General features: G+C 42.1%; 1 long non-coding RNA gene across 3 annotated transcripts in view; it reads left to right on the top strand.

Annotated features, from left to right (window-relative positions):
• The window catches only part of LOC119251683 (uncharacterized), a 110,484-nt gene that overhangs the window by 62,371 nt on the left and 20,134 nt on the right, over positions 1–27,979 (top strand). The window contains exon 5 of one of the 3 annotated variants that reach the window (XR_008553000.1): positions 25,464–25,555. The exons of 1 other annotated variant lie outside the window; for it this stretch is intronic. This is a non-coding gene — a long non-coding RNA (uncharacterized LOC119251683). Of the gene's footprint in view, positions 1–21,353; positions 21,676–25,463; positions 25,556–27,979 lie in introns of those variants that run through there. One more of the 3 variants, XR_008553003.1, reaches the window with a different exon arrangement.

The raw sequence follows: 27,979 nt of genomic DNA, 5'->3' as shown, positions 1-27,979 counted from the left end.
CTATGACTACCAGATCCTTCCAACTGCCAAGCCAAGGCTCACCTGCCAGGAGAGTGAATGGAGCATGAATCAGCACTTCCCACTACTTAAACGAAATTATGAAGATGAGCAGCTTGGGAAGGGAAGACAGTGAACTTCTCTAGCACCTTTGACAAAGCCAGGGTCCTTCTCATACTGTGGACATTAACCATGTTGGCAGAGTCACTGTAAATAATTATGAATTCTCAAGAAAATATTCTGGCATTTACAATCATGGGCCTTTATGATTTAACCAGTTACTAGAAGGCAGACAGCAAAAGACACTGGGGTTAAGAAGCATGGACTATGGACCAGGACATCCACCCACTTTGCCATGGCCTAGCTGTGTGACCTTGAGAAGCTCGTTACTCTCCTTCTTGTTGCAACAGTTAGAACACTGACTCAAAAGTAGCTGCTAAATAAACATGTGAAGGATGAAATGAATTTGAGATAACTTACGGGCACATTCCAAAGAGCCTGGTGCATGGTGAAAACAAGAGCATTTGACTATCAAGACTGAAGAACTAGAAGTTAGTAAGTTTCCCTAAACACGTCTAGTAATGTAATACAAATAAATGTGTATGAAAGAGATGATTTGTTTGGTTATTGTGAAACCCATCCCAATTTTTGTTCTGGTTGCTTAAAAGACTGGTGGGGAAGAAAGTGTCTTTTTAGATCATCTTTAATCATTGTTAAGAAAGGGAATTTACCCGTCTTCCTCATGCTTTCTGGCTGACAAGTATAGGCTGGCCAGAGTCCGGGGTAGGTTTGTGAAGTTCAGTCCACTGGTGCACCAAAATTGCATCATATTTGCAAATCTTGTGTAAGTTCACAATGGGACATTGTCTACTCTGCTCCAGGGCATGGAGGATTGTCTGGAAAAGGTTAGTTCCTGCCATTACGGAACCTGGTGTAGTGAGACTATAGAGCAAGATGAAGCAGAAGGCAACCCTGGACTCCAACACAGTTGCCAAGTGACTTACACATGTGCTTACTTAAAAAAATAAGCATGACACATAATCTGGTATAATATTATGTCTAGAGACATTGTGTGACTCTACTGTAAAATGCCCACATGATATTTAAGTAATTGCTCCACAAGTACCTAATAGAGTCTGGGATCAGTTTTTGGCTTTATCCAAATGCATTTTGGGAAACTAAACAAATCTTGATTTCCTGATCTTTTACTTATACCTCATTTATCCAGCTCTGTTTTGTTTTGTTCTCTGATAGACCTGAAACCCATTGGGAGTAAGAGAAACAACATAACCCTTAGATCCTCTAGAAGCAAAGTGCCTCAGATTGTTTTCCAGTGAAGTGGTTCGAGGGGGAGGAGGGCCTGCCAGAGGGGTTGGTCAACCTGTAATTTTTTTTTTTCTGCATTTCACAAAGATAAAGAATGTACAACTTTGATACAGTGAGTCAAATAATCCTAGACCTTATGAAATCATCTGGTCCAATGTCCAGGCTTCAGCAAACAATGTTTAAATCTTTGAAGACTCGTAATAATGAGTATTTCTCAACTTGCAGATCTGTAAGGATAAAGGCATCACTGTCTGCCTCAATAACCTAACCTGAGGGTAAGAAATTTTTTCCTATGTCCAACTGAAACTTTGTTTTCTAAGTGATAAATGGAAAATCATTGTGCAGTCCTCTTGTAGCAGACAAAAAGAATGATAGACCCAGTTTCTAACCACATTTCCCCCGTTCCATTAGAAGCTGGGAAAGTTAACTACTCACTTGTCCAGCTTCCTTTGTAACTAGGAGTGGTGACAGGAAAACTCAGGCTAATGTTCTGCTGGGAGAGGGTTCTGCATGTAAGCTTACATTTTCTTGATCAAATATGACAAATATGTCTGGTGACACCACTTGCCCTATCTTCCCATCTTAAATGCAGATGTGAGGCCTGGAGCTACAGTCTCCATCTTGAAAACATGAGGGAAACCCCAAGAGACCCAGAGACACTGGTCCTACATTTTTGAGCTGTTGAACCATTGCCAATAACCACTAACATCCAAACTTGTACTAAGAAAAATCCACTCTATTCCTTTAAGTCATTACTGTTGCATTTTCTATTCTGGGCAGTTGACCTCAATCTTCTCTGTAAAGCATAATCTAAAAGATTTTCTGTAGCTAAATAAACCTAAGACCCTTTAACTTCTCCAGGCGGACTCTGTTCTCCCAATGCACTTTTATCAGTTCCTGCCCCAATCAAATTAGACTCATGAAGGCATGGTTTGCTCTGTTGTTTTTCTCTATTTATCCTGGGTTTGCCTCTGTGACACTAACCCTTCATCTGCTCCGTCTTTAAAGTCACATATTTGGGGCCTCCCTGGTGGCACAGGCGGTTGAACACAGCACTGTGAAGCTGTCCGCAGCCTCTGCAGCACGGGTTTGATCCTGGCAGGCCAGTAAGAATCCCACATGGCACCGCAGACCTCTCCTGTCTCGCTCGCTGCTCCCCTCAGCAGTGTATTTCATCAGTCTGCTTGTTCTGTTCCCTGCTCTGTCTCTGGTGAATCCTCTCAACCTCCCGCACATCTGGCTTGTTCCCTGATTCTTGTATAAATAAATCTTTAAAAAAAAAATAAAGTCACATATTTGTCGATAGTCTTCCCTATAGACGAGTCCTACATAACCCCCCCAGCAAGAGGGGTATGTGTGGGCACTGTGAGGCCTAGACTTTCCTGCAGGCTCCATTGTAGAGGTCTTGTTCCACTGTCTCTCTAAATGCATTTACAGTTGTTAAACCACATGTCCTGGTGTGTGCATTTTATTGGGGGGTTGGGTGGGAAATAATAGTAATATTGTTTTTCTTAGCTCAATATTAGTCTGAAGAATAAGGTAATAATCTGGGCCTCCCCTGGTGGCACAGCGGTTGCGTGCTGGGCTGCAAAGCTGCCCACAGCCTCTGCAGCGCCGGTTCGATCCCCGGCCACCGGTGAGGGTCCCACATGGCACGCAGACCTCTTCTGCCATACCCACTGCTCCCCTCAGCAGTGCGTTTCGTTAGTCTGCCTGTTCTGTTCCCTGCACTGGCTCTGGTGAATTCTCTCACCCTCCCGTGCTTCTGACTGTACCCAGTGCTTGTATAAATAAATAAATAAATCTTTAAATATAAAAAAGAATAAGGTAATCATGCCTTCCTGTTTCAGCTTCTTCACAAAAGAAATCATTAAGTTATATAGTGGCTCATATGCTCTTCCAGGTCCCTCTACACTAAATCCAAAGGAGAGGCAGGAGACATATTTTGAATGAGATGGAGAAACTATATTCTATATTAATAGCTATGGTTACTTTAAAAATGTTATGTAGCATAATTTCAGGGAATCATAGAGCTTCTGTTACAAAAAAAGCAAAAAAGCAAAAAAACACCAAAAAACAAAAATGTTTCTATAAAGTGGTCTGATTCCAGAAACTTCTCTAAAATCACAGTTCCATTAATGCCAAAGCTTTTTGCTAAATGACTCAATTTCTCTTTAGTCAGAATAAGAAAACTTCTCCCTAGAAATTAAATAGGTGCTCAATAAAATAAGAGGGTTAAGTTAAACTGGCTTTAAATGCCTTTTACAAATTTATGATTATAATGAGCATTTCAGACAATAAATGCACTGCTCTCCAAATGATCAAGTGATAGCCTAGGAAAGTAAACAAAACCATTTCCTTCTCTTACTAAACAATTCAGTCCCAAAGTCATAAGATGAAGCAGAGGAAATCAGAAGTGTAGAGACAATGTTGTCCCAGAATGGGGGGATATCAGACACCAGAGCGGGTGCCTGTGGAGGTGCAGCTAGCCTGGAAGATCAGAGCTCAAATGAGGGAGACTGATCAAATAAATACATGCCAAGAATAATGGAAACCATGTATTAGTCCATGTGGGCTGCCTTAACAAAACACCATAGACTGGGTGACCGAAACAACAGAACTAGGTTTCTTCCACAGTTCTAGAAGTTGGAAGTGTGAGATCAGGGTGCCAGCATGGTGGGGAAATGAGGGGTCTCCTCCTGGCTTCTCATGTGGCAGAGCGCTCTGGTGTGTCTTCCTCTTTCTAGAAAGGCACTAAATCCATCACGAGATCCCATCTTTGTGACCTCATGGAGACCTATTATTTCCCAAAGTCTCCATCTCAATCCCTGCACAGTGGGGATTAGAGCTTGACATGTGACTTTGGAAAGGACACAGTTCAGTCCATAGTACTGTGTTTCTCACTACCAGACAAGGGAGGTAATATGACAAATACATAACAGGAGAAAACTAGAATGAACCTGTGGGGTTGGAGTGCAAATACAGGCACACCTCGGGGATATTTTGGGTTTGGTTCTGGACCGCTGCAATAAAGCGAATGTCATAATAAAGTGAGTCATATGAATTTGTTGGTTTCCCTGCGCACATAAAATTTAGGTGTGCACTATTCTATAGCCTGTTAAGTGCACAATAGCATATATTTAAAAAATTGTACACACTGTAATTAAAAATGCTTTATTGCTAAAGATTGCTAACGATTATGTGAGCCTTCTGTGAGTAGTTAAATTTTTCAGGTATGGGTCTTGCCTCCATGTGGGTGGCTGCTGATGCTTCTGTCAGGGTGTGGTTGCTGCAGGCTGGGGCAGCCGTGGCAATTTTTTAGAAGAAGACAACAGTGAAGAAGACGACAACAGTTCTGAAACATTGATTCTTCATTTCATGAATGCTTTCTCTGTAGCATGCAATGCTGTTTGAGAGCATTTTAACCATAGCAGAACTTCTTTCAAAATTGGAGTCAGTCCTTTCCAACCCTGTCACAACTTTATCGACTTAGTGTATATGATATTTTAAATCCTTTGTTTTCATTCATTTCAACAGTGCTCACAGCATTGTCACCAGGGGTGTATTTTATCCCAAGAAACCTTTTTTTTTTTTTTGGCTCATCCATAAGCAGCAACTCTTCTTTTTTTTTTTTTAATTTATTTTTATTTATTTATTTTTTTTATTAAATAATAAATTTTATTTTTATATTCCCCCATACAACTGCACATGCCCCATTCTGACCCCAATCCCTCCCCTCCCGGCCCCCACCCCCCAAAAAGTGTCTCTGGTTCATAGTTTTTTGTTGATTTTGATTTTCACTTTCTTATAGTTATTCATTTTCCTGATCCCTTATTTAAGTTTTCTAGATTCCTGCTATGAGTGAGACCATCCGGTATTTTTCTTTTTCTTTTTGGCTTATTTCGCTGAGCATGATCCCTTCCAGCGCCATCCATGTAGCAGCAACTCTTCTTTAGCACGAGGTTGGAGCCATTCAGTCCCATTGTCAGGCTCCATTTCTAATCCTAGTTCTCTTGCTGTTTCCCTCACAGTGCCTTCCTCTTGAATGCTTAAAATCATCCATGAGGGTTAGAACTGACTTCTTCCAAATTCCTGCTAACGCTGATGTTTTGCTCTCTTTCCATGAATTACAAATGTTCTAAATAGCATCTAGAATGCTGAATCCTTTCCAGAAAGTTTTCAGTTGACTTCAGTGGAATCACTACCTCTTGCAGCTATAGCCTAACAAAATGTATTTCTTAAATATTAAGACTAGAAAATAGAAATGATGCCTGGATTCAAGGGCTGCAGAATGGATGTTGTGTTAGCAGCATGAAAGTAACATTCATCTACTTGCTCATCTCCATCAGAGCTCTTGGGTGACCAGATGCCTTGTCAATGAGCAGTAATACTTTGAAAAGAATTATTTTTAGCAGTAAGTCTTAATGCTGGGCTTAAAATATTCATGTTGTAAGCAGATGAGCTATCTTCTGGGCTTTGTTAAATTCCTAGAACACAGGCAGTGTGGATTTAGCATATGTCTTAATATCTCCAGGGGTTTGGGAATGGTAAATGAGCATTGACTTCAACTTAAAGTCACCAGGTGCATTATACCCTGAGAAGAGACTCAGCCTGTCCTTTGAAACTTTAAAACCAGGCATTGACTTGTCCTCTCCAGCTATGCAAGTCCTGGATGGCACCTTCTTCAACTAGAAGCTATTTTATCTACATTGAAAATCTGTTGTTCAGTGTAGCCACTTTGGTCAATAATTTTAGCTAGAACTTCTAGATAAATTGCATCAATGTTTATCTTAGCATTTGCTGCTTCATCTTGCATTTTGATGTCATGGAGACATCTTAAAACCTCACAAACCAACCTCTGCTGGCATCCAGTTTTTCTTCTGGAACTTCTTTGCCTCTCAGCTTAAGGCAATGTTGTGGCTGGCTTGATCTATATAAAAACTTCTGTATCACCCATAAGACTGAGATTTTTTATTACTCGTGTGTTCCCTGGAGTAGCACTTTTAATTTTCTTCAAGAACTTTCCCTGTGCATTCACAACTTGGCTGACTGGTCCAAGAAGCCTACCTTTCAGCTATCGGTTTTCAACACACCTTCCTCACCAAGCTTCATCACTTTTAGCTTTTGAATTAAAGTGAAAGGTACACAGCTCTTCCTTTTACTTGAACATTTAGAGGCCACTGCAGGGTCAATAACTGACCTGATTTCAGTACTGTTTTGTCTCAGAGAATAGGGAGACCCCAGGAGAGGGAGAGAGATGAGGGAGGGACCACATGATAGAGCAATCAGAACATCAACATTATGGGTTAAGGTTGCTCCCTTCTGGGGGTGTGGATTGTGGCACCTCTAAACCATCACAACAGTAACACCAAAGATCACCAATGGCCACAGGTCACCACAATGGATACAATAATGAGAAATTTTGAAATAATGTTAGAATTTCCAAGATGTGACACAGAGACAGGAAGTGAGCATGGGCTGTTGGGAAAATGGTGCCGATAGACTGGCTTGAAGCTGAGTCATCACAGACCTCCAATATGTGAAAAAGTGTAGTATCTGTGAGGCACAATAAAGTGAAGCATGGTAAAATAATTCTTCTGTGGAGAAACTGGTGTGAACTAATGGCTTTCTGAAGATAGACACAAGTATGGATACACATGTACATGCAACGTGTGTATCTGCAGGTGTATTCCCTGCTCTGTCCACTGAGGGGGTACCTGGGAGCAACCCTACCAGTTGAGTGAGCCTGTGGGGTCCAGAGAGCCCTCTCTCCACTGAAGGGAATCAAGGTTTCTTGGAGAAATGGCAAATTCCTGAGTTGCGGCCGGCAACATAACATGAGCCCAGAAACTAATACTCAAAGACTGATGGCGTCTGTCAAAAACACCCAGAAGTGAGCTTGAATCGATCCCTGTTAGCCAAAGGGGAAATACTTTGTGTATTAAGATAATTATATAAATAGATTTAACTGACCAAATAAAATAGGAAACTGAATTTTTACATATTACTAAATAAGCAAAATAAAAATCTGATGACGTATGGATACCATTTACATAGTTTCACAATACCACCCCAAAAAATTTCATTAGAAATGGAAAAAACAGTAACTCTGCAGCAGAGAAGCCTGGCAAACATTATTTTAAGCAATCCAACTGAAGACTACCTCAAAAGAGATAAACTGAAATGGGTGACAGGGCACAGACAACGAAGACCACCTCTGTGTTATTCCTGCTAGAGATCATAATCTGAATCTAATCATGAGTAGTTTATAAATCCAAATAGATGGATATTCTAGAAAGTAACTGCCCTATACACTTTATTTTTTAAATTTTATTTTATATAATTCTTATCTAAATTCTATTTTATATAATTCATCATTTTTCATTTTTGCACAATGTATGCATTTTCATCTTGGTTGTAGTCCCCCTACAATTCCCACCCCCCTTATTTTGACCCTAATCCCTCCTCTCCCCCTACACCCCCGCCCCATAGTGTGTCTCTGGTTTATAGTTGCTTGTGGATTTTGATTTTTTCTTTATTATAATTAGTCTTTTTCCTGGTCCCTTATTTAGGTTTTCTAAATTCCTGCTATGAGTGAGACCATCCGGTATTTTTCTTTTTCTTTCTGGCTTATTTTGCTGAGCATGATCCCTTCCAGCTCCATCCATGCTGCACTTTAAAGGTGTGTCAGGGGCCTCCCCGGTGGCACAGCGGTTAGGCGCTGGGTTGCGAAGCTGCCCGCAGCCTCTGCGGCGCCGGTTCGATCCCCGGCTGCTCCCCGGCCACCAGAGGAGGGTCCCACATGGCGTGCAGACCTCTCCTGCCGCCCGCTGCTCCCCTCAGCAGTGTACTTCAGTCCTTCTGCCTGCTCTGCTCCCTGCTCTGGCTCTGGTGAATTCTCTCACCCTCCCGCGCTTCTGACTGTACCCAGTGCTTGTATAAACAAAACAAACAAACAAATAAATAAATAAAGCATGCCTCTATTTAAAAAAAAAAAAAAAAAAATTAAAAAAAAAAAAAATAAAGGTGTGTCAGGTTCATCAAAATCAAGGGAAGACTGAGAATCTTTCCAACAGAAGAAAAATTATGCTAAAGGGTAACTAAATAATGTGCGTGAATGGAGACTGGGTCCCTTTGCTATGAAAGCTGAGATATCACCGGGACAGTAGGACACTCTTTGAATAGACTGCAACTTAGAAGGCCGCAATGTAGCAACATTAATTCCATTATGTTGGGCTTCCCTGGTGGCCTAGAGGTTAAGTCTCAGGCTATCACCCATCACTGCTACGGCCTGAGGGCTTGAGTTTGATCCAGGCAGGGAGCTAATCACACATAGCAGCAAAGCAGGCCTCTCCTCTCTCTCCAGCTGTTCCCCTTAGCAGTTCATTTCAATAAATCCACCTGTTCTGCTCCCCTCTCTGTTTCTGGTGAATCCTCTCAACCCCTGGACCTCTGGCCTATACCACAGTTTCTCTACACACACACACACACACACACACACACACACACACACTAATTTTGTAATGTTGATGATTGTACGATGGTCATGTTCATCCTGAGAGTAGGAACAAATCTATACTAAATTATTTGGGGGTGATGGGGCAGCAGGGCAGCTTTTACCCCCAGATGGTTTAGTATAGAAAATGTCTTTGTACTAGAGTTTCAATTTTTGTGATTATTTTGAAATTTAAAAAAAATTTAATGAAGCATTTTTTTTTAAAAAATCCAGAATCCTATCCAATGAATCCTAAAAGCAAAATTAGTAAGTTTCCATTATCAAAAAGTAAAAGTCCAAGCCCATCAAATGTACAACACTAAGAAGTGAACCTGAAAGAAACCTATGGCGTTTGGGCGATTATGATGGGTCAGTGTAGATTTAGCAATTTTTAACAAATGTACCATTCTGATGGAGAGGTGGGGAGTAGGAGGAGCCACGACTTACTCATTGCAGAGTTTGCACAGTTAAAAACTTAGCACGATTACAGGATACAAGGGTATACTTAGCTTCCTTGCCACTCAGTCACAGGACGCCTATTTAACGCAAGGCCAAGTGCGGTTAGAATTGTTTTAAACTAGTCTGATGTGGACTCTGCAAGGGACTCACAAGCTGGTTACATATGCATATCCCTGACTATCATCCCACAAGTATGATTCTAGTGACAAAGTACTTATTTAAACCTCCCCCTAAAACTACACACTTAGGCAGTAAGTGTGGATACAATATATTCACATTTTTGTGCATATATTTCATTTGCATATATATATCATATGCAAAAGAAAGCAGCCCTGTTTAAAGCAAATTGTAGATTCCTAGAGACACAGTCTCATAGCATACATGTATGTGTCTACTGTAGCTTACATCTTTATAATATCTACCACATTGGTGTATGTATTTGATGAAATCCCTGGGGTCTTTTACCTTCATCATGGAATAATATATGCATAGAAATCAGACTTGCAAGAAACTGTTTATTTTTGAAGGCAGTAGCCAGTTCCAACCGTCCTGTTGCCTGCTGGGAGTTGTTGAGCTAGGTGATTACACTTCGAAGAGGAATATGTGCTTCCTCATAGTGCCTCTTGTTACTTCAGCAAAACGCTTTGCAGTGCATGTCCACTCCTCATTTACTTAAGCTTTTTTTTCTCCACTGGTACAGCAAAGTCCTAATGCAGGCCTATCCCCTTCAAAATTCCCCCAAAGCCCTCAATTTAAATTTCTTCCTTTAGCAAGGGAATATGTTAGGAATGGTAAAATATTAAACTGGTGTGCATAAAACAGGAAAACCTAAGGTTTTCAATTTGAAGGTACAGGGAGGCATAATTTTAAACCTATGCAACATAGCTATGATTGCACAAGCTGATCTTAGACATACTCTTTCACATGATTGGCTAAAGCCAGTTATTTTTTGCACTTTGGGAAGACCACATTATTATGTCTTTATTATCGAACCATTGTCAGTGGGCATCAGTTCATAACTTCACTTATTTGTTTAATGGCTTCCTGCCTGCCAGCCACCCAATTTGCATGAAGACCCCATGGTTCTGTCCTCACTGAGCTTCAGTCTGTGTATAACCCAAGGACAGACTGTACTGTCATTCGCAAAACTTGGGCAGTTTATCTATAGTCAGGGATAGTGACAAAATAAATTAGTACTTAAAACCGTGAAGTTTATTCGAAGTCATTGAAGTTAAGAGGACTGATAAATACTTGCTTTGTTCTAGAAAAACAGAGTGGACAATCTTTTTAGAGCATTTGAAATTTGTTTTTGTGTTGAATCTATATACTATGAAATAATGAAAAAAATGCTTGTTTTTAATACGTAATGATGGCCTTATCCAATTTTTGGCCTTGCTTTTTTCTAGAAGTCAGATAGAATTTTCCAAATTCTGTGTACACTGTCCTATCAAGTTTCTTTGAAACAGACATCCATCAGACATTTGATTCAGAATAGAGACCAAGGAAATAAAAGGGAAGCTAATTACATGGTCCATGTGAGTTTTGATTCTATGTAATATATACAAAATAATATCCTCAGGATAGAACAACCTAAAGAAGCATCCTGGGCATGGGTATCACACCTGCCAGCCGTATGTGATCTTGACCCAACTTACTTGAACTCTGATTCTTGAGCATCTCATCTGTGGGATGTGGGTAGTAATATCTGTCACCTAGTGCTGTTGTGAGAATTGAAATGAGACAGTTTATGTGGTATGTATGCTGCTGGCCTGACTGCAAAGGGCCTTAGCATGCATAGAAATACCTTGTGATAGCTTTTGTGTGTCAGTCCTAACTAGGGTGCATGTATGTGTGTGTGTGTGTGTCTTCTATTTTCCTCCAGTCTCTTATGTGTTAACAGTTAATAATGATTAATTATTTACTGCATTAGTTCGGATAGGTGAGGTTACTCCGCAATAACAAGAAAGCCCTAAAATTCAGTGGTTTTCAAAGAAACTCAAAAGGTATTTCCCCCCTCACTGCAGTTCCGCATGATTCTTGGGGGAGCTGTCCTCCTAAGTATGACTCAGTAAGACACCTCTTTGTGGAACAAGAGTTCCGTGATGCTGTACTAGAAAAGAGGGTTGAGTGGTAAAGCACATATTACTTAATGCTTTGACCGAGATATAAAATGCCTCTTGTACTCACATTCCATTGGTAAAAGCAAGACATAGGGCCGTGCCTAAATGCAGGAGCTAGAGAAATACAATGCTTTGTGCACCCCAAAAGAGAACCAGAAAGATGGGTGTGCAGCACGGAGGTCTGCCAGTCAACCATTGAATGATCTCTAGTCACTGGAGACCAGAGTGGGGTAGAGTGGTGGTTAAAGTTATCAGAAAAGTTATAGAATCTGAAATTTGCAAACTGCAGACAAAGTTCAGTGGTCACGCCACTGATTTCTAAAAATGATAACTGTGTTTTCCTGTGACAAGGCTATTTCTTTACTTACATTTGCAATGAGCATGCTTTCTATTGCCCATTTTTCCAACTTTTCTGCACTTTTGTGACTCAGAGAAGTGGCGGTGAATAGTACCAAGCACATAGCAAGTGCTTACAACTCATTTGTTGATTGATTCCCACCATCGCAAAGAAACCACGTTTGTGCAGGCAATGAATTGATATATTATGCTTCATGTCCAAAGTCACAAGGCAGAGAGGGTGCCAGAAAGACTTTCATGCTTACTGCCATTAGCCACAAGAGTACATTTATTACTTCCTTGAGAAAAGTTGGCCCCAGAAGAGTTATTCATGTTTGTTGGCAGTTTCCAAAGGTGATTACCGTTTTCAGCCTTGGACTATAGTCGCGCAGTCATGGAGCAAAAACAGTGTCAGACACGATTAAAGCAAAGATCCTGAGCCCTGGTCGCTTCCCAGTGTCTGTGTACAGAGAAAGCACAAAACTGCCATTCTGCCTTCAAACCTCAGCTCAAGTCACCTCCTCTGAAAAGTTATGGCCCTCCCCAATCAGAATCAGTTCTATCACTTTTAAAATTTCTAGTGCTAGCTAGTGACATTCATATTAAGAGCATTTCCATATCTTTTCCTAGATTTTTGACTCCCTCAAGACACAGATCTGGTATTTTCAGATTTACTGCTCCAGCACCTGAGAGACTTCTTAGACCAAAGGACAAAATAACCCTGCTGAGCGGGAATGGGAGGCCTGTATTCACTTAAAAAAACCCAAACTGAAGTTCCTGCCTCACCCCTTGCTGTGTTTTAAAATTACAAACCCCCATCTATATGCAAAGGAGGAGGATGAGGACAGTCTGTTTGAATTCTCAGTCCAATCCACACACCCTGCTGAAGAGAGAATTTGATTCCATTTAAGAGCCGAGGTCTCGGGTCCAATTTAATTGCATCCCCAAATGACCACGTTGATTAATTGTCAGCCGGGGCCGTTCTTTTGCCATAAACCTTAATCCCTCATAATTTGCCATGAAATTAGTGGGAGCTGGCTGTTTCAGGCATGAGTAACATAGGTCTTGTTTAAACCTCCCCAGGCCTTATTTAGGCAAGGTGGGGATGGGGCTCGCGGGCCTGAAAGAGGAGCAGGTGGAATGAGGATTAGGTCACAGGTGGAAAGGGCTGCAGTGGGCAGGCAGCTGGTGAAATCCCAGGTGTGTGTGAGTTGGCAGGGGCACAAAGAGGAGAGCTGCAAACAGCTCAAAGTCCCTGGGCTGTGCAGCTGCTTGTTTGGCACTTGCTTCGGGCCCCCCTGTAGTGTGGATGGGCACAGCCCTTCCCTAGCAGCCCAGATCCATGGAAGGTCTCCGGGAGCTGCAGGCCTTGTCCTGCCCCTTCCAGGCAGAGGCTGGAGGAAGCTGACTCGACCCAGGCCTGCCTGGCAAACTTGCTCTCCTAGTCACCTCCTCCTGCTGGGGACTGGGCAGGCCCAACTTTCTCTTTTTCTGAAGGTGGCTCTTGGAGGACTAAGATAAAGATGTTTATTTTCCTTCCAATTCAGGGCCTATTCCCAACTACACCTAGAAAGTAAGTGAAAAACTCCGTGAGCTAGAGAGTAAGTCAACAGGCGCAGATCCTCAAGGGAAAAAAAGCAGCTCAAGGCCGAGAGGCAAAAATAAATGATGATCCTTACTCCCGGGCTGCAGGGAGCTCATGTAAACAAACTGATCACAACAAGCCCGTCTTAACCTGTTTCTGTCCCTGTGCTAATCGCTTCTGTGGCTTTTGCAGCAGAGAAGGCATTCTCAGGGCTGAGCTAGTGTTTCAGATTTAGTTCTGTGAGTTATGGAAGTTCTTTCCTTCTCCAAGGACAAAAGGATTTGCTGACCACAAATGCCAACGACAGATGGCCCAAGCCAGGTGAGACAGCACTCTTTCACAAGTGCCTGGCTTGTCAGGAGTGGCGATCTCTCCTCTCCAGACTAAGACCAGCCTCCAGAACAATCATGAAGACCAAGTCCTTTTGTCACCATTTCCTGCTATATTGGGCTCCCACTTCTCTGCTTTTAAGTGCAAAATGTTGGACCTGTTGATCTGCCTGTACAAACACCAATCTCCGGGGTGTCCTGCCTGCACCTTTTTTTTTTTTTTTAAATTCGTTTATTTATACAAGCACTGGGTACAGTCAGAAGCACGGGAGGGTGAGAAAATTCACCAGAGCCAGAGTGGGGAGCAGAACAGGCAGACTGACGAAGTACACTGCTGAGGGGAGCAGCGGGCGCGGCAGGAGAGGTCTGTGTGCCATGTGGGACACTTGCCGGCAGCCGGGGATTGAACCGGTGCTGCAGAGGCTCCCCACCTTGTTTATAATAAAATCGCTGCTTGAGGAGAGGGCAGTGTGCAAAGTGAACACACACTCACTTGTGCCAGACTGCAGCACTTGGCATGGCTGTGTGAGATGTACCATCAAGGAGACATAAGTAGAGGATGATTGGGAAGATTTTTTTCTCAACACTGGTCCACCATTCTTATTCACCCTTCTTTCCTACCTGGAATGCAGAGGTTGCATCTAGACTGATTTTGAAGAAGAAAGTCCTATGCCAGAGCAGTCAGAGCAGAAGAGGGGAGGAGCCTGGGTCCTCAGTGGCTCTGCTGAGCTTTAGCCCTGCTTAACTCTCAACCCTGGACTTCCTAAAAGCCACTAGCCCTGTGGCTCCCAAACACAGGTGGGCATCTGAATTACCTGGAGAGCTCATTAAAAAACTGGTTCCTCCTCCACTGATTCACTAAGCCTGGGGTAAGGGCCTGAAGGAAGTTCCAGGTGATGCTCAGGCACAGGTCAGAGAACCACTTGGGTAACTTGGCTGCCACTGAAGCCACGCTTCATATACTCACGGCTGAATACAGCACCCTCAAACCTCTCAGTAGCTGTACTGCTCACCTAATCCTCCTGTACCTCCAGAAAGGGGCTGAAAACTCTTAACCACAATGCATAAGTAACTAATGAAGTTTATAATCTATTTAGATTCTGATAAGAGAGGAATCTTTAAGTCAAAGAAAAGAGTCTCTGCTTTTCACTTTGAGGCATCAGTGGAGCTGAATGGAGGAGATATTTCAAGCAGGAGTGTTTACATGGACTCTCTGACCTCATGCCACAGACATTTTACCCTTTTTACTGACAAGTGGCTCTTCCTGACACTTTTTCCTTCTTCCTAAAGCCTATGAACCTCAGGCAGTAGAGTTCATTAGCAATGAGACCTAGAGCAAATTCTTACCTTCTCAGAACCTCAGTTTTCTCATCTGTAAAGGTGGATGATCATACACATCAGCCAGGCACTTGGAGTGAGAGAGTTAGAGGCAACCTGAATGTCCATCACTAGGAGGAAGGACATATAAGACATGTGGGCAAATATCATGGAATATTACATAGCTGTTAAAAGTGACAGAAGAGGTGTACACGTAGCAACATGAACAGACATATAAATACTGTGTCTAGTGAAAAAATATATATAATGCAACAATTTTGTGAATTGAGGAATTTTTTTAAATGTATGAATAACATAAATCAAGCTATATTAAAGGTTAGAATGGTTGTCATGAAGGGCATGGAATGGAAGTAGGATAGGGATACAAAAGTTTTTTTAATTAATGAGTATCAGATTGGCAGAGTTCAAAGTATCTGACAATATCAACTTTAAATGAAACTGTGAAGAAATGGATCTCTCACCTCCTGTTGATAGGAGTGTAAATTGGCACAAACCCGTGGTGCCCGGTTGTAGTTATAACAAGTATCCATTTACCCTTTTTCTATAAAGTTGACCCTTATTTCTTTAATTTGGCACATGGCCACTCAAAATAACTCTTCACTCTCCAGAGGCGTTTGAAATTAGATGAGGCCACGTGGCTATGTTCTGGCCAGTGGTTTGTGATTAGAATTGTCATTAGAAATGTCGGGGGAGTGTCCTTAAATGGAGGGGCCTCCGTTCATCACTGGGGACAAAAGGAATGTCAGAAAGAGATGAAAACGATCTACTGTGTCTAAAGTCTCTTCCTTAGCTGACCTACCCCAAACTGGGCAGCATGTTATCCAAATGCTTATGTTATCCTTGAAGGCCCTGAAATACAAAAATGACCACACAGCGTATGACTTGGCATTAACATTGCTGTATACCCAAAGAGGACGAAACTGTTAGAAGGGAGAAGCCATAAGCAAATTTAAACTGGAAAGGCCTGAAACTTCAGCACAGCACAAAAGAAGGTTTTATACTTGGTTTCAAAACCTCAACTTCAGCCTGCAGATAGGGTAACAAAAATGGTTGCCCCCATTTGTGTACTAGTCACCACATGCATACAAAAATATCTTAGTTTGTTTTGATGATTGAGGGACTCCTGGAACAAAGAAGATTATGCATTCAATTTGTTAATATTTCTCTTTCCTAAAAAAAGAAGTTATTATGTTCTTAGTCAGCTGCTTGTTTCAATAACAGTTTGTCTACCACCGAAAACCATAGTCCCACATCTGTTCCCAATAAAAATCTATAATCAGCAATGCCCATTGCCTTTCAAAATGTATTTTCTTCATCCCCAAACTATGCACAGACCTGGCCAAAGCTTATTTCTGTTGTCACCAAGACATAATGGCATTGCATTTATTCCAGGATAGAAAAAATGGGCAGTTATTCCAAGTAGAATCAGTGTCAGCCACTTAGGCGATTGAACATTTGAGCCTTAACTACAAATTGACATTTTCACTTATTAAAATGCTGGGGTAGGCAGGTTTTTTGTTTTCAAGTTTATGCTATTCAAACCTTTGTGATACTTTGTTTCAGGTCACAAGGCCAAAAGACATTTGATAATAAAAACAGTTCACATTTTCTGGAAAAACAGATTCTCAAGGCAGTAACCTTAAAACACCCTTCCCACAAGAAGCAGTTATTTCTAAAAGTTGTGGACTTCCAACTGAGCCTGAAAGACAGCAGGCCAGGCCCCTATCTACCAAAACTTCAGCTGGAATTGGCTGACAGCCTGCAGGTTCCTGGATAAGAAATTTAGAAGTGGTCTGCAGTCCGCTCTGACAGACAGCCTTATTGCCATGTGAGACCCAGCCGGGGTGTTTAAAAACAGCCTTTAGAAAAAGATACTATATAATTCTGGGTGAAAGTTTAGTGCCACTTTTCCTGGCAGTGACAAAGCACTGGATATTTTTTTTTCTTCCTCTGAGAACAGTTGATCCTCAATGTTTTTTCTGCTTTGAGCCATGTTAAGAGAGAAGCACATGTTGGGCCCTTGAGCAAACTTCTGTTTGTCCTAGAGCTAAGGCAAAGTAGGGCACGTGTCGGCCACAGTGCAGAGGAGACTCAGCAGGCACAGCGTGCGGTGGGCACAGGCAGAGAGGGGTGGGGTCTGGGAGCAGCGATATGCACCTCACTTCTCATGTTAGAGGTGTGGGACCACTGTCCGACATGACTTCCACGGCTGTCTCTTAACTGATATCTTTGAGCTTCAGTGAAATCATTAAAAGATGCTGAAAACACTCCCCTGGTGGCACAGGTGGTTGACTGCAGCGCTGTGAAGCTGTCTGCAGCCTCTGCAGCGCGGGTTCTATCCCGGCCGACCACATGGCGCAGCAGACCTCTCCTGTATCGCCCGCTGCTCCCCTCAGCGGTGTATTTCATCAGTCTGCTTGTTCTGTTCCTTGCTCTGTCTCTGGTAAATCCTCTCACCCTCCCATGCATCTGTACCCCGGCTCTTGTATAAATAAATCTTGAAAAAAAAAAAAAGATGCTGAAAACAGCATATTCCCTCTTGAAGGATATGCATGACTTTGTTGAAGGCCATATTTTTCAAGTCCCGGGCCTGCAGCGTATCACACAATGAGGGAGGTTTTGTGTGGTGCAGGAAGAGAGCGTAAAGGCAGAGAGGGAATACGAAGGGCCCCAAAGCCAGATCTTAAAGTAAAGGCAGATACCCTGTAAGCAGGGCTGGAGGAGATGGTTTTGCCTAGCAGGAAACTCTTAATTGTGATGGGCAAGAATGCCAGTTTTCGAAGAAACAAGTGGTCCTAATCCCATAGGTTGGGGCTTCATTCAATGAGCTTATGAATAAAGAGATAGTGGGTTTGTGCATAGAAATCTGCAACAGATTTTCCAGAAACCCTTGAGAGAACTGCAGGGGAGAGCAACATTTGCTTCCTGGTGGGTGAACTTAAGTCAGAAACAGAGCGAGGCTGGGCACAGGGAGGAACCCTCTCAATAGAATGAAGATGTTACAAGGTATCCTGAGGGGTCAGAGACTGGAAACTTCTGGAGCCTGGGAGACAACTCTTGAACTATATACACCCAACCCCTCGTTTGGGGGGGACATCTATGTTGGGTGCAGGAGTACAGGGGTATTATTCTGTGGGAACACGTGGAAGGAGAAGAGAAAGAAGGGTAGTGAAGAGAGGAGGCACATTGTCTATCCCCTCACCAGTTTAAAGGGTTGCCTGTAAATCACGAAATCTGAAAATGTAGACCCAGAAGCAGCTGTGTGCACTGACATCTGGAGCAGAAACAGAGATGCTTGTCCTGCTCCCCTCACCCTCGAGAGCCTACAGAGCAGATTCAGTGCAGAGAAAAGAAGATGCCCTATAGCACGGTAGCACCTTTTTCACAAGGTTGCAGGCAGCTGGGATGGGGGGCAGGTGTCTTGGCAAAACTTGCGTGGAAGAATGTGAACTTGCATGGAAGAATGTGAACAGGAATGTGTCGAGGGATAGATACCGGTGGTGGGCCTGCAGTTATAGGCAGTAGATGCTGAAAGTTCTAATAATTTTGATATTCAGATTTGTATGCATGGGAGGATGAGGCTTGAGATGTTCCATTTATGAAAACAGAACGAAGGATGCCCATCACATCCCAGCCAGGTCAGTGACCAATGGAAAGAGCTGATTTCAAGTTTTCAGGGGCAAAACCTTTGAGCATCTCTAGCAGTGTCATCATGGAGGATCAGATGGGAAAGGTCGAGCTGGGTGTCTTTAGCTGAGGGCATTCTGGAAGGACAGTAAGTGGCCCTGGTCTACCCACAGTCTGTTTTCCTTTCAAGCACTCACTTAGTCAAGATTTTTATTGAGCACCTAATATTCCCAAGGGCCAAAGATACAGGTATGAACAAACAGGATGTACGGTCCTGCCATCACCTGGCTCATGTTTTAAGAACACAGACAGTGGTGCAACGGTTGAGCGCTAGGCTGTGAATTTGCCCGCAGCCTCTGCAGCACTGGTTCGATCCCCGGCCGCCAGGTGAGGGTCCCACATGGCGCGCAGACCTCTCCTGCCTCCCGCTGCTCCCCTCAGCGGTGTACTTTGTCAGTCTGCCTGTTCTGTTCCCCGCTCTGGCTCTGGTGAATTCTCTCACCCTCCTGTGCTTCTGACTGTACCCAGTGCTTGTATAAATAAATAAATAAATCTTAAAAAAAAACAAAAAACAAAAAGAACATAGACAGATAATAAGATAAATTTCAAGCAACACAACACAGTAACAGGTACGAGTGTGCTAAGGATAAAAAAGCAAGCAGAGAAGGAAGACAGGAAGAGGGCAGGAAAAGCCACATGCAGTTTTAGCTAGGCTGGCCAGGGGAGGTGGCCTGGAAGCTGTGTTCATATGTGCAGTGAGCACTCCAGGCAGAGGGCAGAGTGTGCAAAGACTTGAGGCAGGATCTTGTCTTTGATTGAGGCTGCAATGGAGTAAGACGGAGGGAGAAAGCCTGGGATCCACGAGGGGACAAAAGTCTAGATCACTGGGCCTCCCTGGTGGCGCAGGCAGTTAAGCGCAGTGCTGTGAAGCTGTCCGCAGCCCCTGCAGTGCCAGTTCGATCCCCGGCCTCCGGGGAGGGTCCCACATGGTGCTCAGACCTCTCCTGACTCACCCACTGCTCCCCTCAGCAGTGTATTTCGTCAGTCTGCCTGTTCTGTTCCCCACTCTGTCTCTGCTGAGTTCTCTCACCCTCCCGCACATCTTGCCTGTGCCGGGTTGTTGTATATTAAAAAAAAAATGAAATCTTAAAAAAAAAAGTCTAGATCGCAGAGACCTGAGACTATTTTTTATCAAACTCCAGTTCGTTTACCATTTTCATTACCTGGGATTTTTACCACAATGTGAAACCATGGAAGGGTGTGGTGCAGAGAGGAGTGAATGATCGAATTGCATGAGGTTTTTTATCTTGGGAGGGAAGGAATTTGTCCTTTGACTCTAAACCTCCCCCTACCCCACTGCAATGTTTTGCAAGGAGAGGATCATCAGGAAGAAGACGTGTTGGACCCCATGTTTGGAATTTGGGGACCTTGAAATTTTATAGCATTGGAGCACTTTCTCCCTCAGTTAAAAAATAAATAAATAAATAAATAAATAAATAAATAAATAAATAAATAAATAAAAAACACCTACCATGAAAGTTCCCTGAAGAGAGAGAAGTTTGCAAATTGAACAAAACAGAGACTGGAAGATCCAAAGGAACCACATTATTCAATGAATCTCAAGGAGCAGCAGTGGGACTTGGAGGCCCTCAGTAGCCCTTTGACCTTCAAATGACCCTTCAGTTGAGTGCTTGACCATGGTGTCCGAGGAGACATGACCACAGCAGACAGGAAACTTAAACTAGTGCTGTTTGGCCTCTCAAGTTGCATATTTCCTTGAAAAGTGGGGTGATGTTTCTGGACTTACTATCCCCATTTTGTTTATTGTAATAAAATATACATGCCATAAAAATGACCACATTAGCCTTAGTATGTGTCTAGCTCAGTGGTATTTCTCATAATGTTGCACAAACAGCCCCACCATCCATTTCTGTAACTTTTCATTCTGTAACACTGTGACTCCTACCTGTTTCCACTAAGGCCCATTGTCTCTCCCTCCATTCCCTGGCAACCACCATGGCACTTTTTTTCTTACAGATTTATTTTATATGTTTATGAATACAAGACCTGGGATCTAGGCTACAGGTGGGGGAGGTGGGGTAAGAGGATTCACCAGAGACAGAGTGGGGAGAACAGGCAGATCTACTGAAATCCATTATGGAGAGAAGCAGTGGGTGAGACAGGAGAGGTCTGCTACACCATGTGGGTAGCTCACTGCCTGGGGATCGAACTCATGTGGCCACGGCTGGTGATATAGCCTGATAGCACTGAGACTTTAACCTCTGGGCCACCAGGGAGGCCCCACCATTCACTTTGTGTCTGGACCTACTCTCAATCACCTGACAAGCTTCACTCCCTGGGGTTCAACTCAGTGTCCTCACTAGAGCTCTGCAGAGCCCACACTTGACCTAGGCTTGCCAGTCCCATTGCAGCAGGAAAGAGGTCTAAGAGGCACTAGGATCCTCCCACTCTGCTCTTCCTCCATGGAGACTGTTTAAGGCCCAGGAAACTTCAAGGGGTCCTTTAAAAACACCTTTGGACTCTTGCCACAAAATAAGGAGCTACTTCCATTTTTTTTTTTTTTTCCTATTGCAATTTAGGGAAATTGTGTTGATATAAAGTAAAAAAAAAAAAAAAAGGGTGGGACTATTCGAATTTAACTAATGTCTACTACCAAGCAGGATGAAACTTGTCTTTGTTGAAGAGGGAGTTGGAGGTTAAGAGGTAATGTTCCCCTACAGGTTGTGATTTGCACGCAGAATTTCCAGAGCACAGCATTTCAGCGGGAGAGCTGGAAAGAAGTTTGAGCTGATCACAAGCAAACTTCTCAGGTGCAGAGGGACTCGACCACTGAGACTGTACTAATAAGTGACAAAAATTATGTTGACAATAATTTGATTTTTTTTTTTGCATTAAAGTCTCTATTGATATGGGATGCGTAAATTAATACTCTTAGGAGACCTGCCTGGAGGAAAAACAGAATGCGGATCATGAACCCTATTAACTCACACGTCCCAAGCTTCCCATGAAAAATTCCTGAGGGAATGGAGAATGTGGAGGATGTTCGAGCACATGGAAACTTGGTAAAGCACTGAGCAGTGTGTTTTATAAAGTTGCACGGCAGAGTTCTCAACTGATTTGATAACTGAGAGATTTATGTCTCTACCAAAATAAGATACACAGCAGAAGAATGACTCTGCTAGCCTTTTCTGGAAGGGGAATGATAAGTTCTCTAAAGACATTGTTTACTTTGCCGAGTTATCTATTTTTTTCTGTAAATCTTCCACATTGCTCCAGGTTAGGATGCCGAATCTATTGTTCCCATCAAATCAATTTCCCCACAGAAAGAAGAATGCAGTAAATACTGTGCTTAAAATTCATTGTTATCTGTTAAGGGCCCAACTCAACAGGAATCATTGAGATTAAGAGAGACTAGGTAGGTAGAGAAGGTATAGAAAAAAAAGATCCATGCTCTGATTATTTTCTAATAAAACTGCTCATTCTATCAGAAAGTGGAGAGAATTAAATATAAGCAGGGAGATTTGTTTAAACCCAATTTCATTACTATTCTGGAGGTTGCTTTAGCCCTATTCTGACATCAGTTATTAAATAAACAGTGATATTTTTGCAGATACGAAACAGCTGAGTGAAGTTACCCATATCTACAGGATCATTCTCTACTTAATTTTAATGTACAAAGGTCGAGAAAATTATATGGCTATAGAATGCATTCACAGATCGCATGAGCTTGAAAGTGCATGAAATTGTCAGAAATATAACAAAGTTTAAAAAATTAAAATAGAAAATAAGAATAGCAGCAATTTACTTGAATGCCTACTATGTGACTGGGACTTCACCTATAGAAACCTCTGTAAACCTTCCAAAATGCTGCAAAGTACTTAATATCCCTATGCTACAAATGAGAAAAATGAAACTTATAACAATTATCCAAGATTAAATAAGGTCTTATCCATGGTTAAATAAAGCATAGAACCAAGATTTTACCTCTGTCTAATTCCGAACTCCTATGTGCTTTTTCACTACTATGCTCTGTTTCACACTACAGTTAAGGAGCTGTCAGATGGAAATGCATAGATTCCAGTTTTCAGAAATAAAATTCCAAATCCATAACGAGAGGACGTAAATTCATTTCAAGTGTCCTTACATGCATGCTTCTCTAATCAATTTCCTTGACAGAATTTGAATCTGAAGTCCATTGACTTTGTTACTCTAAAATGAAAATAGAAAAATCACTATTATTTCCTTTGCATTTATTGAGCACCTGCTGTGGCCCAGGCATACTTTCAGAAGCTGGAATATGAAGCACACGGAATTCAGTCTCTCTCGTTAACACTTAAATGACTGCCGTTGTGACCACTACAGCCAGTTTCCAAACGTATTGTCTTAAAAGGACCGCTAATACAATTGTTAACTCTTAGGAGGCATTTAACTTGCCTCCACTAAACCCACATGCCAGTGAACCAATAATGCAGAAAAACATTTTATGCTGCGTTTTGGGGTTTGGTTTTTAAGAGTTTCAAAACTAAAAGTCAAACAATATTGAAGTTGAGGCCAGCTCTGCGCTCTGCTTCCATCATGGACTAAGCTTCTCTGAGCCTCGGTTTCTTCATGGATAAAAATTAAGATGGGGGGCTTCCCTGGTGGCGCAGGGTGTTGAGTGCAGCACTGTGAGGCTGTCCACAGGCCTTTGCAGCATGAGTTCGATCCCCGGCCGGCCCCGGGGAGCAACCCACATGGCAAGACAGACCTCTCCTGTCTCGCCCGCTTCTCCCCTCAGCAGTGTGTTTCAGTACATCTGCCTGTTCTGCTCCCTGCTGTCTCTTGTGAATCTTCTCACCCACCCCCTGCCGTGACTCTGGCCTGTACCCCACTTCTTAAAAAAAACTGAGGTGGGAGTAACCCTCCTACAGGGCTGAGGCTCAGATTCTTCTGCAAAATATCCAGGTCCAGTTTCATCTCCAGCCCTTCCTGGGCACACTCAAAATACCCTGGGGTCCCGCCTCTTTGGATTATTTGTTTGCTCCAACATGCCAGTGCTGGTGTGGCTGTTCTGTTCCTTGTCCAGGAAAGCTGTGCACTCCCTGCCTATGGAAATCTCTTTCACTTAGAAACCATCTCCCTGATTCCCACACCGTGCCTCCCTTTTCCTTGAACGATAGATTATCATCTGGACTGTCGCTTGATGGTTCTGTTTCCTCCTCTGTACACCACGCCTAGTGCCCTCATTAGTAAATGCTGAAGGAGTGAATGAATCTCTGGTGAGCACGGGGCAGGGTTTGGGCCAAAAGGTCCTTCTTCTTCGATTCCCTTCAGTACTTACTTCAGTTGTGCAAAAGATACATATACAAAGTGGGCCTCCCTGGTGGTGCAAGGGGTGAGGCACAGCACTATGAAGTGATCCTCGGCCTCTGCAACGAGTTCGATCCCCCGGTCTGCCAGGGAGCTACCCACATGGTGCAGCACACCTCTCCTGTCTCATCCACTGCTCCCCTCAGCAGTGCATTTGTCAGTCTGCCTGTTCTGCTCCCCACTCTGTCTCTGGTGAATCCTCTCACCCCCCATCTCTGGCCTGCACCCCAGCTCTTGTATGCATAAATAATCTTTAAAAAAAGATACATATACAAAGTAATTTTAAATAGTGCATCTTCCAGTGATAGGATTCTTCACCATTTAAAATTGTTTGTAGGACTCCAGCGAAGAAGTGATTTTGAAGGAAGATAAGCAGTGACCTCTGAATGTTTTGATTGCAAACTCCTATCATGAAGTGTTTTAAAAAAAGTTAAGCAAATATTTTCTATTTTTTGTGTAAATATACACAAAAGTTTAGTTAACCCTCAGTAGACATATACTTATTTAGGAAATATATGATGTGCTATTATATTAATGTGTCTATTATTACATACAAAAATATAATTTTTAAATAAAGACAAAGTTTTAATATTTTCTTTTTACACCCTAATAAATTATCTGGTACAAGAAAAGACTAATCTTGGTTGAACAGCTCTATTTTCTGGTAGATGAAAGGAAATTTTGTTTTCCTACTCCAAGATTTTTCCTGATGTTGACCATTTCCTCTCTCTTTTTGGAGTCTTACAAGACCACCAGCATTCTGCAAACATGAGTGAAATAAAACAGGAGGAGAGTTTAGGGCTCTGGATTCTCAGTCTGGAAATGTCACAATTTAATCTCAAAGTTTGCTGTGGGGTTGTAAGTATGACAGTGTGAAACTCGACAGATTATTCTTGAATTCTTTGTTTGTTTTCATTGTGACCTGACTCTCATAAAATTTATTTTTTTCTTCAAAACCTCCAGGATAAATGGTCATATGATTTCAATGAAAAGAACACTGTCAAAACAGTGTTGAGGAATTATCACATTTATATTGTTTTCATTAAGCAAAAAGCCCTAATCTTCAAAAAATCTAATACTATAGTTTCTATATGCATAGAAAGGAAAAAGTTAATATTAAAGCAAAGAGTCTGCAATGCCTACCATGTTAAAAATATCAGATGGACAGTCTCCAAAGATTAACCATGCATATTTCTGGATGGTAAAACTGAGGTTAATTTTTTTCCTTTTTGTTAATTTTTATAATTTTCCAAATAGCCTATAATGGCCAAGTATTTTTTTTTGGGGGGTCAAGTATTTTTTAAGAAGAGTGTATATGTAACTAATTGTAAATAATTTACATAGATTTCTATATTACAAGCTTCCAATAGAAATTTTTAAACACCTTCTGGCAATTTCAATGTTATTTTGGTTTTACATGAGAAAATTACATTTTAAATCAAATGCTTCATATATGGAAGCCTCATTTATCTCGATTTTAGGTACACTTTGGAATGGGATTACCAAGTGAGAGAGAAAACATGTCCAGAGAAGCTTGTAAAAATGAGGGAATCGAGGCAGCAAGAGATCAGAGGTGAGTCTACCTGGAGAAGATTAAGATTTTGGAGAGCCTCATACAATGCAAACATGGGATTGTCCTTATTAGGAAAACAATTTTATAAATAATCTGTAATCTTTGGCCTCCCCATCTTTTTATTCTGGCAGAGTCTCCATTTTGCTCAGGTGTCCATCACCCCATGTGCCCATCATTAACTCTATATGATGGTCTCATTCCCCATGTCATTGACTTTTTAGGCAATTTCTGACCTTGGGAACTAAAATTCTTCTGGGAGCATTCTGGGTAAATTTTCCTTTCCTTATGAAAGCTGAATTAGATATTTAAGTCAACTACTGAAAGGCATAAAAGAACAACGAAGGCAGACAAGACTTGAAACCCAAATCCTGGAAGAATAGGACACATATTGAAAGAAGAACCATATTTGCTTCTACTTCCACCAACTGATGGTGTGGGGAGTAAAGCTGGAGCAAAAAATGACAGCTGGGAAGGAACAATCTCACTGGACTCGGAAGAATTAGGGTTTGGAGGGGATGAGTAGGTCGAAGTTGAAGTTTGGAGTCTAAGATGGAAGGATCTTGGTACAGTTCAGAACCCAAAGGACTTATTTTGGGAGTGAGGATCAAGCATAAAAACCAGACAAACCCTAAGACTTACACAGGTCAAGTTGATCTGAAAATATCCTATCTGCCTTCCAGAAAATAGTGAACTCCTCTTTGGATGAAAATATCATCAGCCAGAGATTTACACTTTTTCTTACACAATGTCTGACATTTAATAAAAATTTTACCAATTAAATGAACAAATGGGTTAGATGACCTCACACTGAAAGAAGAAACAGGTAACAGATGTATACATGAAGGTGATGAAGATACTGGAATTTTCAGACAGGAATTAAAGTAACTCTGATTGACATATTTAAGAAAGTAGGAGATAAGTGGAGGAATTCATCAGGAAAAACGATAGGAATCTTAGTGGGGGGGCTTCAATATTGAGCAATATGGTGATTAACTGGGTGTTGTAGAAATTCATCAACCTGAACATTAAAATGTGTGTGTGTAGGTTATACTTTTTTTTAAAGATTTATTTATTTACTTATACAAGCACTGGGTACAGTCAGAAGCGCGGGAGGGTGAGAGAATTCACCAGAGCCAGAGCGGGGAACAGAACAGACAGACTAAGTACACTGCTGAGGGGAGCAGCGGATGCGGCAGGAGAGGCCTGCGCGCCATGTGGGACCCTCGCTGGTGGCCGGGGATTGAACCGGCGCTGCAGAGGCTGTGGGCAGCTTCACAGCCCAGCGCTCAACCGCTGCGCCACCAGGGGAGGCCCTGTAGGTTATACTTTTAAAGAAGGAATTAAAAAAAATTCGTAAATAAAATGTTTAACTCCTCTTTGATAGGCAGCATCATAGCTACACGTGATCTTTCAAATTAATGAACTTCCTTGAACCATGAAAGAAGATACTGTCAGCAAAGTACAAATACTCCATACAGGGGTGATATGGGTCTGCAGACTTAAAGGGCCTACTCGGCCACCATCTTGGTTACATGCATTTCTGCATTCAAATACAAGGTCAGTCCAGACCAGTCAATTAGTTACAAGGCTCCTTTCAAATTTAACAATAGCAGGATGCTTGATCATCCTGGAACAATGGGTATGCATCATGAAGTATGACCTGGAACACCCAGAGGGCCATTGACTGGCGCATGACACTGCTATCCCAGAGACTGGTCAGCAGAAGGCCTTGTCCATAAGATTGGAACCATGAGTAGGGGGTCTGGGGTATGGTTTCCATCTCAATACTGAGTCATCAAGCAGAGGTAGCAGACTCACCTTCTGCCCAACACCCTACCCCAAATTCTGGAGACATATGCACATTTATTCAGTTTCGCCTAGCCTTTTTTCTTTGTCCTCCTATCCTGCATAATTGATACTGTATTATTATTCTATAAATAAACCAAGCTCAAGGAGCTTGGTTCTTGAGTAGCGCCCTGCATTGTAAAGCAAGACTCCCATTTCTTTGACAATGTGGTGTTGCTGATGCAACAGGGTGATGTATCAAATATTTAACTCCAGCACACTACAGGCACCAACCAATCAGAATGTCCACCAACTGTAAGTCAATTAGCGTATCAAACTGGTGTCTTCCATAATTTATAAAGTTAGGAAGCCACAGAATGAATTATTTGAGAAAGTCCTACAGATAGTTAAAAGAGTAGGGTCTGGAGTGGGACAATTCTGGATCTTTCACCTAATGTTTCTGTAACCTTTAGCAAATGGCTAAACTCTCTATGCCTTACCTGCCTTGTGTCAAGTTGGGGACACATCAGAAAGTTTATATAAAGGGGTAAATGAGTTAATAGATGTTAAGAGCACAGAATAATACTGGGACTAATTCTTAATGTTATTTCTTGAAGTATTATTATTATCATGGATTTT

The sequence above is a fragment of the Talpa occidentalis genome, unplaced genomic scaffold (assembly GCF_014898055.3).
Source record: "Talpa occidentalis isolate TD23 unplaced genomic scaffold, MPIMG_talOcc4v2.1 talOcc4.2, whole genome shotgun sequence".
Taxonomy (NCBI): domain Eukaryota; kingdom Metazoa; phylum Chordata; class Mammalia; order Eulipotyphla; family Talpidae; genus Talpa; species Talpa occidentalis.
Note: the sequence above shows the minus strand (reverse complement) of the source record. Positions and strands in the feature narration are given on the sequence as shown.